This window comes from Lupinus angustifolius, chromosome LG06, assembly GCF_001865875.1.
Source record: "Lupinus angustifolius cultivar Tanjil chromosome LG06, LupAngTanjil_v1.0, whole genome shotgun sequence".
Classification (NCBI taxonomy): Eukaryota; Viridiplantae; Streptophyta; class Magnoliopsida; order Fabales; family Fabaceae; genus Lupinus; species Lupinus angustifolius.
Window position 1 is genome coordinate 2,794,264 of NC_032014.1, and position 11,310 is coordinate 2,805,573.

At 34.7% G+C, this 11,310-nt stretch overlaps 2 non-coding genes across 2 annotated transcripts; both read right to left on the reverse strand.

Annotated features, from left to right (window-relative positions):
- Window positions 6,866-6,938, reverse strand: TRNAK-CUU. Its single transcript has one exon. It is a non-coding gene; the product is annotated as a tRNA-Lys (tRNA).
- Window positions 10,396-10,468, reverse strand: TRNAK-CUU. Its single transcript has one exon. It is a non-coding gene; the product is annotated as a tRNA-Lys (tRNA).

Here is an 11,310-nt window from a genome sequence, read left to right on the forward strand (position 1 = left end):
AGTTTATGTGTCTCTTGTTTTCTAGGACTTTTGTGTGTAGTGTGTTCTGTGTGAGTGACATGTTTTATATTGTGTTTCGTTTTCCTCCCTTTTTGTCGGTTATATATCTTCTGATTTTTATACTCCACATCTTTTATTCTCCGATAGGCAGTACCATTTCTTCTTTTCTCCATGTAAAGGGAACAGAAAGAATACGCAAGATTACATTGAATGCATCACGGTTTTATCCTTAAACAAGTCTTGAATAGTTGAAGTGCCTTTTTTTGTTGGAAAAATGCTATTTCACTAGCACTGCATCATTTAGGGTTTTCTTTTAACATATTAAAATTTTCATACTAAATTGCTTATTTTTCTGTTCAGATAAACTCATTTAAATCATGTGTAATAAAATTGCCTCCAGGATTTTTAAATGAAATGCTCAGGTCACCAAATTCACAGGGTTTAGAATCAACTTGGAAGGTAAATGACAATGGTGCTTTTATGGATTCTGCATCAATTCATTTAACTTAACTCTGGAATCTGGATATAGAATAACTCACCCTTCTTCTGTATGTTTTATGTAAATTGGTAGTTCCTGTTTAATCTGAATGTGAGAGAATAACTTTGTATTTGATGAATATTGGGTACAATATTTACATACAAGCTAAGACTAATCAATCCATAAACTTAAGGGGTTAGGATCAGCTATCTAAGGAAACTAGTAAAGATAATGATACACCATAATAACATGTGTCTCCCTTGTCAGATATATATGTTATCCTAGGACCTTGCAAAGGTTTGGTGAAAATATTGATAATTTGATCATGGGAGCAAGCAAGAAACTTCTTGATGATGCCATATATGATCTTTTTCTCTATTGGCATAAAAATCAACCTTAATATGTTTTGTTCTGTCATAGAGGTACAAAGCAGACTAGTTATCACACATTAGCCTGATGGAATCAACTCTGCACAATTGTAACTCCTGAGATAAATGTTTCAGCCACATGAGCTCATCTATAGTGTAAGCGATAGCCTGATATTCAGTTTCTATGCATGACCTGGCAACAACATTGGGTTTTTTACCCTACCAACTTCCAAAAGATCAGATTTCCACCTAAATGCACAGTAACTTGCAGTGGATTATCTATCACCTAGATCTCCTGCTGAATATGTATATGAATACCCAACAATACTAGCATGACCTACCTCAATCTGCATAAATAATTCCCTTTTCGGGTTATCCTTTGATGGCCAAGCGGATTGCTTCAGTTTTTGCTTCATTAAGAGTATGTAGTCAGCATTCCTTGTTAGTTGTGACATGAAAACAAAAAACTATTATGAATGTTCTATAATTGTTCAAAGATGTGATTGAGAAGTCTTCTGAAGCAGGTATTTCTTTTAATAGGAATTTCCTTCTGTTCGCGTTCCTGCTGCCAGGTCCTTACATACAACCACGGTAATGACTAACTACTTTCCATGATCTTATTCCTACAAAGCTCGCTATTGTAGTCTGGGACTGTCTTATGAAATATATAAAAATATACCCTACTTTCCCCAGACAGAGACCTGCCACTTGCTCATTCTTAACAGATATATTGATCGGGTTTCTTAGCTCTATTTGTTGGTCATTGACTCACAATAGTCTTTTAACAGACTGTCATGTTGTTTACAAGAAGAATATTTTTCTGGATTTGTAGATTGCTGGAGTGATACTTGAACGAACATATGATGCCATTTGTAATATGTCCATGAAGTAACATACATTCCCTCTCCCTCCTTTCTTAATTTGTGTCCACTCTCATATAAAATGAAACTACTGTATTTTAAAGGTTCACGGCAAGACTGGTGGTCCATCCTAGGAAAAAGGGGTTCTTTTGGAGGATCATGATCGTATCATGTCTGAAAACTATTCTGTGAAGTTGTCAGAAGAAGCTTGCAACAACTAAAGCTCGTTCTGGTGAAGAAGATACATGGCAGCTAGCACGGTTTTATCCCATAGTAGAGGTACAAATTATGTTAATACGATTTTCCCTCATAAAACATGCATTTACTAATGAAAATCTCATTCAGAGGATAGCGTAGGAAAAGCTGCTGTTGAACAATTTTCTTGTCTATTCCTTGTTAGTTTTGGACTTTGCATGAAGATGAGCTTATGTTGTAGTTGTATGTTTGACTATTACAACTAAATTTTTATGCTTTAGATATGATAAATAGGCACACAACATTTACTTCTATCTCTAAATATCATTGTGATATAAATAAAATAAAATAAATCTGATTTTCCTATATTTATCAATTTTTAAATTATGTGACAACTATATTTATGACGATCCAATTGGTTGTATATCTAGTATATCTAGCTTCAATATTTATAGCCTCATATGATGAGAATTGCCAAAATCTGTCCATGTTTGAATGATCCAAGTCCAAGTTTGCTTTGGGTATGTAAACTAAAATCCTCCTGCTCATTCAATAAGATGAAGGCGCACACCAACTTGGGCTCAACCATGAGGCTCTGATGATGGATATTCAAGGTTTTATTTTCTTATGACATCATTACTCTGATGATTGCTTAATGAGATTAGTTTATATTTCTTCATTTCTCCATTGACCTTGTTGTTCCCTGATGGCACTTGCTTATTATTCCCCCTCACTTTTTATCTGTGTAGACTTGCTGACTTGCATAAGGTTGTGCGTATTATATAAGAGTCAGGGAACTATCATGTTTCTTTTGGAATCACCACAACTATGCTGCAACTTTCTTGTATATCTTTCCTGCTTGCATATAGTGATTCGGTGTCTGAGGCATGCATCCAATGATTTCAAGAAGATGGGGAACAAATTTTTGTATTCACCATCGGTGGAGTGACCAGATCAGAGGTATGATTAATTCTTTTAATATAGTGAGATTGTAAATACAGTCATTTTTTTCAGTTTTTCTAATCTGATATGGTGTTTTAATCATCAGCTTAGAGTTTCTCACAAGCCTACTGGTAAGTTGAAGAGGGGAATTATTCTGGGCTCATCAAAGTGCTGGTGAACAATTAATTGATGATCAGGCAGTGCTTTCTCATCTATAATTTCTAACTGAAGAAGGAGTGATAAATCAAAGTGAGAGAGCAACTGCATGTCCATGTCGGATTCGGATCCCTCATCCACTTACCCGCGAAAGTAATTCCCCTCTATATCTTATTTCTTCAATTCATGCTTAGTTATATAATCAATGTTCCGTTTGCTCATTATTTCCATATTACACCATTTCTTGACTTTCTTTTTTCTCAAAATATTTTCTTTCTTTCTTTCTATTTTCAGATTATCATTTTGTGTTATCTTAAGTGAATCAAAATGTCCCACTTTCTTTTCTATTTATGAAACAAGTCAAACATACAACATAAACATGTCTTCTGTTTTGTCCTGCCTACCACATTTATCAAAGCTAATTTGGTGCAATCTTTCTAGCAAACATTTAGACACCAGCAACTTTCTTAGTTTTTGTGTCTCTTGTTTTCTTAGACTGTTGTGTGTACTGTGTGAGTGGCATGCTTAACATTGTGTTTCATTTTTCCCCTTTCAGTGGGTTACATATCTTCTGATTTTATATTCCACTCTAATAGGTTGTACCATTTCTTCTTCTTTTGTCCAAGATAAGGGGACCAAAAAGAATACGGAAGATTACATTGAATGCATCACTGTTTTATCCTTCTCATTAATGGACAGAATAGGCTGATTCAAATAAGACTTGAATAATTAAAGTGTTTTTTTTGGAAAGATGCTATTTCACTAGCACTGCATACTAAATTGCTTATTTTTCTGTTCAGGACTCATTTAAATTATGTGTGCTGAAATTGTTTCCAGGATTATTAAATGATATGCTCAGGTCCCCAAATCGTGGGATTCTAAATCAACTTGGAAGATATATGACAATGTTGCCTTGATGAATTCTGCATCGGTTCATTTAACTTAACTCTGGAGTCTGGATGCAGAGGCACTCACCCTTCTTCTGTATGCTTTATGTAAATATCTTGTTCCTATTTAATCTGAATGTGAGTGAATAACTTGATATTTGATGAATATTGGGTACAATCTTTATATACATGCTAAGACTAATCAATCCATAAACTTAAGGTATTAGGATCAGCTATCTAGGGAAACTAGTAAAGATAAAGATTCACCACAATAATATGCAGCCCACTTGTCAGATATATATGTTATCCTAAGACCTTGCAAAGATTTTGTGAAAATTTCGGCTTGTTGATCGCAAGAGCAAGCATGAGACTTCTACATGATGCCAGATATGATCTTTTTTTCTCCATTGGAATGATAATCAACCTCAATATGTGTTGTTCTCTCATAGAGATACAAAGCAGACTAGTTATCACACATTAGCCTCATGGAATGTTTCAGCCACATGAACTCATGTACAGTGTAAGCCATAGCCTGATATTCAGTTTCTATTCTTGACCTGGCAACAATATTACGTTTTTTACTCCTCCAACTTCCAAGAGATCAGATTTCCACCTGAAAGTGCAGTAACTTGCAGTGGATTACCTATCACCTAGATCTCCAGCTGAATCTTATCTGAATACCCAACAATAAGAGCATGACCTCGATATGCATAAATAATTCCCTTTCCGATTATCCTTTGATGGCCAAGCGGATTGCTTCAGTGTTTGCTTCATTAAGAGTATGTAGTCAGCACTCATTGTGAGTAGTAACATGAAAACGAAAAAACTGTTATGAATGTTCTGCAGCATGTATTTCTTTTAATAGGAATTTCTTTCTGTCCGTTTTCCTGCTGTCAGGTCCCTACATACAACCACGGTAACTACCAACTACTTTCCACGATCTTATTCCTACAAAGTTCGCTGCTGTAGTCTGAGATTGTCTTATGAAATATATAAAAATATACCCTACTTTCCCCATACAGAGTCCTGCCACTTGCTCATTTTTAACAGATATATTGATCGGGTTTCTTAGCTCTATTTGTTGGTCATTGACTTACAATAGTCTTTTAACATACTGTCATGTTGTTTACAAGGAGGATATTTTTCTGGATTTGTAGATTGCTCTAGTGATACATGAACGGATATATGATGCCATTTGTAACGATTTGTTGAAAATGGAGGGAAATAAATATGTTAATGAAGTAACATACAATCTCTCTCCCCCTCTTTTAATTTGTATCCACTCTCATATAAAATGAAACTACTGTATTTTTAAGGTTCACGGCAAGACTGGTGGTCCATAGGAAAAAGAGGTTCTTTTGGAGCATTAGGATCCTATCATGTCTGAAAACTATTCTGTTAAGTTGTCAGAAGAAGCTTGCAGCAAGGAAAGGATGTTCTGGTGAAGAAGAGACATGACAGCTAGCACGGTTTTATCCCATAGTTGAGGTACAAATTACGTTAATATGATTTTCCCTAATAAAACATGCATTTACTTATGAAAATCTCATCCAGAGGATAGCATAGGCAAAGTTTTTGTTCAACAATTTTCTTGAATATTCCTTGTTAGTTCTGGACTTTGCATGAAGATGAGCTTATGATATAGTTGTATGTTTGACTATTACAACTAAATTTTTATGCTTTAGATATGATAAATATGCACACACCATTTACTTCTATCTAAATATCATTGTGATATAAATAAAATAACTCTGATTTCCCTTATGTTTATCAATTTTAAATTATGTTACAACTATATTTATGACGATCCAGTTGGTTGCATATCTAGCTTCAATGTTTATAGCCTCATGTGATGAGTAGATAATTATTCAGGAACTCATTGAACAACTAGCAAAAACTGAATTGCCAAAATCTATCCATGTTTGAATGACAGAAGTCCAAGTTTGCACAGTACCCCTTTCTCTTTGGGTATGTAAACCAAAATCCTCCTGCTCATTCAATAAGATGAAGGCGCACACCAACTTGGGCTCAACCATGAGGCTCTGATGATGGATATTCAAGGTTTTATTTTCTTATGGCATCATTACTCTGATGATTGCTTAATGAGATTAGTTTATATTTCTTCCTTTCTCCATTGACCTTGTTGTTCCCAGATGGCACTTGCTTATTATTCCCTCTCACTTTTTATCTGTGTAGACATGCATAAGGTTGTGATTATTATATAAGAGTTAGGGAACTATCATGTTTCTTTTGAATCACCAACTATGCTGCAACTTTCTTGCATGTAATTTTTATCTTTCCTGCTAGCATATAGTGATTTGCTGCATGAGGCATGCATCCAATGATTTCAAAAATATGAGGAACAAATTTTTGTATTCATCGTCGGTGGAGTGACCAGACCAGAGGTATGAATAATTCTCTTGAAAAAATGAGATTATAAATACTCACTCTCATTTTTTTCAGATTTTCTAATCTGATATGTTGTTTAAATCCTCAGCTTAGAGTTTCTCACAAGCTTATTACTGGTAAGCTGAATAGGAGAATTATTCTGGGCTCATCAAGTCCTGCACAACTTATTGCACTATTGTAGTTTTTACCCTTTTCAATGCCAAATTTGTACCTTAACTAGGAACTGCAATTTGTCATGTTTATTCTTGTAGGATATTATCTTTTTGCAGAAATTGAAGATGCTAACAACACATGAACTTACATTAGATGATATCCAGATATGATGTTATTTGCTTGGGAACTAGAAGATGAGCTTCTGGTACTTGTAAATTTGTGATCATATATTTGTACCTTACGTTACAATGTGTAAAGTCAATGTGATAAACCATTTGGTATAGGAATAGGAGAGTTCAGATGACCAAAACTGTATAATTAGTGGCCCTTTGTTGATTTCTAGGCTGAGGTTACGTAGCTTAGCCCACAACGGTTGGTCCTTGAAATTTTCCAAGAAGAACCAAGAAAAATAAATAACGCCCACCGTGGGGCTCGAACCCACGACCACAAGGTTAAGAGCCTTGCGCTCTACCAACTGAGCTAGACGGGCTTGTGAAATATTGTTCAGTGCATACGTCATAATCATCACCATATGATTTCAGTCATCCTATCTTCCTATGGTTTTCTTTTCCTGTTAACATTTTAAGTTTTTCATACTAAATTGCTTATTTTTCTGTTCAGGACTCATTTAAATTACGTGTACTGAAATTGTTTGCAGGATTATTAAATGAGATGCTCAGTTCACCAAATCGTGGGATTCTAAATCAACTTGGAAGATATGCGACAATGTTGCCTTGATGAATTCTGCATCGATTCATTAACTTAACTTTGGAGTCTGGATGCAGAGGCACTCACCCTTCTTCTGTATGCAGAGGCACTCACCCTTCTTCTGTATGCGTTATGTAAATTGCTAATTCCTATTTAATCTGAATGTGAGTGAATAACTTGATATTTGATGAATATTGGGTACAATCTTTATATACATGCTAAGACTAATCAATCCATAAACTTAAGGTATTAGGATCAGCTATCTAGGGAAACTAGTAAAGATAAAGATACACCACAATAATATGCAGCCCACTTGTCAGATATATATGTTATCCTAGGACCTTGCAAAGATTTGGTGAAAATGTCGGCCAGTTGATCGCAAGAGCAAGCATGAGACTTCTACATGATACCAGATATGATATTTTTTCTCAATATGTCTTGTTCTCTCATAGAGATTTAAAGCAGACTAGTTATCAGACATTAGCCTCATGGAATCAACTCTGCACAATTGTAACTCCTGAAGTAAATGTTTCAGCCACATGAGCTTATGTATAGTGTAAGCCATAGCCTGATATTCAGTTTCTATGCTTAACCTGGCAACAACATTATTTTTTTACTCCTACAACTTCCAAGAGATCAGATTTCCACCTAAAAGCACAATAACTTGTAGTGGATTATCTATCACCTAGATCTCTAGCTGAATCTTATCTGAGTACCCAACAATAATAGCATGACCTCGATCTGCATAACTAATTCCCTTTCCGGTTATCCTTTTATGTACTAAGGATCCGAACAACTGCATGCTAGTGACTATCACAAGGGGAGTTCATAAATTGTCAAACAAAACTGATAGGGAAGGATATAGCAGGTCTAGCCCTGGTTAGATAATTTAGTTTTTCCACTAATCTCCGGTATCTACCCGGATCAGGATAGGGCTCCCCCTGATTCAGTAGAAGCTTCACGTTAGGATCCATGGGATGTCAACTGGTTTACAATCTAGAATCCTGTCTCTTCTATAATGTTATGAGCAATAAGCAAGGTCCAGGAGGAACATGTATAGGAGCTGGTCTTGAAAGAAGACTATTACTTATAGTGCCAATTAATCATTTATAATGTAAATTGTTGGATGAAAAATATACCTGAGTTATCTTGGCTGTAAGACATTTTCATTTAGCTTTGATTTAGAATTGACTTAACCAAAATTGTCAAGTTTTAAGGATCGGTCGATATTAATGATTTTCTTTTCATCCCTGTTGGCAGTGCAGTAATGTTTTTGTCAAACATGTCAGGAAAATACGCAATTAAATTTATAATATCTCTTGTGTGCAATTTATCCTGGCTTCAACTTATTTGTTTTCAAGCCTATTGTCTTATGTGTTCTTGTAGGATATGTGTTTTATTCAGTTCAACTATTTCCAGAGAATTGGTTATGGACATTAAGAAAGATACAAGGGTGTTGCCTCGATTAGGAGCACTGAGAGGGGTGATTTTCTTTTTCTTTTAGAAACTACAATGTGCATAAATTCATATTTGTGGCCAAAAAGTTTCTATTGCTTATTGATATTTTCCACTCATTTGGATAACACTATGCAGTAGAATTTGGAGTATTTTGCCATAGACAGCCAGGTATTGGTTGTTCACTTGCACTTTAATTTATGGGTCCTGCCAATAATGAGGGCACTGCTTATGGAATCAGAAAATATGAAATTTGCATCTGAAATCATAATTTTTAAAATTTACCTCAAAATAGTTATGATTTTATGTAGATGTATTTGTAAGAGACATTTCTCATTAAGACATAACCATGAATCCATGACGATCAAAATCTTTGAATGTGATGGCCAAGCGGATTGCTACAGTATTTGCTTCATTAAGACTATGTAGTCACCATTTCTTGTGAGTTGTGACAAGAAATCGAGTTGTTACCAATGTTCTATAATTGTTCAAACATGTGATTGAGAAGTCTTCTGAAGCATGTATTTCTTTTAATAGGAATTTCCTTCTGTTCGCTTTCGTGCTGCCAGGGCCCTACATACAAGTGATACAACCACAGTAACTACTTTCCGCGATCTTATTCCTCAAAGCTCGCTACTGTAGTCTGGGACTGTCTTATGAAATATAAAAATTATATACCCAATTTTCACCAGACGACCTGCCAGTTGCTCATTCTAGAGAGATCTATTGATCAGATTTCTTAGCTCTATTTTGTTAGTAATTGATTTCTATGAATTTGTGTCCACTCTCATATATAAAATGAATCTACTGTATTTTAAAGGTTCCTGGCAAGACTGTGGTCCATATTAGAAAAAAGAGGTTCTTTTGGAGGACCATGATCCTATCATGTCTGAAAACTATTCTGTTAAGTTGTTAGAAGAAGCTTGCAGCAAGGGAAGACCATTTGGTGAACAAGAGACATGGTAGCTAGCACGTTTTTATCCCATACTAGAGGTACAAATTACGTTAATATGATTTTCCCTCATAAAACATGCATTTACTTATGAAAATCTCATCTAGAGGATAGCATAGGCAAAGCTACTGTTGAACAATTTTCTTCTCCATTCCTTGTTAGTTTTGGACTTTGCATGAAGATAAGCTTATGAGATAGTGATTTGGTGCCTGAGGCATGCATCCAATGATTTCAAAAAGATGGGGAACAAATTTTTGTATTCATCAGTGACCAGATCAGAGGTATGAATAATTCTCTTGATAAAATGAGATTGTAACTACTCTCAATTTTTTTTCAGATTTTCTAATCTGATATGTTGTTTAAATCCTCAGCTTAGAGTTTCTCACAAGCTTACTGGTAAGCTGAATAGGAGAATTATTCTGGGCTAATCAAGTCCTGCACAACTTATTGCACTATTGCAGTTTTTACCCTTTTCAATGCCAAATTTGTACCTTAACTAGGAACTGCAATTTGTCATGTCTATTCTTGTAGGATATTATCTTTTTGCAGAAATTGAAGATGTTAACGACACATGAACTTACATTAGATGATATCCAGATATGATGTTATTTGCTTGGGAACTAGATGATGAGCTTCTGGTACTTGTAAATTTGTAATCATATATTTGTATAAACGTGTTAATGTGCTAAACGGTTTGGTCTAGTTGTAGAAGAGTTCAGATGACCAAAACTGTATACTTAGTGGCCCTTAGTTGTTTTCTAGGCTAATGTTACGTAGCCCACAACGATTGGTCCTTGAAATTTTCAAAAAAGAACCAAGAAAAATAAAAACACGCCCACCGTGGGGCTCGAACCCACGACCACAAGGTTAAGAGCCTTGCGCTCTACCAACTGAGCTAGACGGGCTTGTGAAATATTGTTCAGTGCACACTTCATAATCACCACCTTATGATTTCAGTCATCCTATCTTCCTAAGTTTATAAGATTGGTTCACTTCACAATTCTAAAAATTCAAAAACCATTAGAACTTAACCATATATTTTAAAATGGGGAGAGATCCACTTACTAGCCATCAACTCTAGGGAAATCCAATAGTTTAAATTAATAAGTAAATCTAAACTATTAAATGTCTATATAATTGATAACTAGGATGAAGAGTACGTAAGTAGATCACTACCCATATATTCTTATTACTTTGGATTAAAATACAGAAATAGTTAAACATCAAAACTCTGCCACCATTTTATTGGTAAATAAATTTATTTTTTGGTACTGCTCAGAGTATGTGACTATTCCTCTCAACAAGTGTCACCCTCAGTAATCGATCACTTGACTTTTTGGTCATTCTAGTGATCTAGTAAGGTCTTACACGATTAAACTAACTAACATGTTGTTGGTAACTAAATTGTTTTATTTTTATTATTAAGTAGATGACAACTTTCAATTGAATTTAAATACAATAAAACATAAAAATTGAGACAGTTGATCTCATTTACGACCGGGAATATTTTCCATATTGTATCACTCACATTACATATCATGTCTTATTATTATCTTCATATTTTTTAATGTTTTGCTTCTATATATAAAGTATGTTAAATATATAAATAATTTATATATTTTGTTTTTAAGGAGCAAAATTTTAAAATGGAGGGGTAACATTGTACCCTTTCGTGAATTTTTAAAATCGTCAGCAACACCTTAGTTATAATCTTTGCTTCTTAACATATGATTTAACTATATACAAT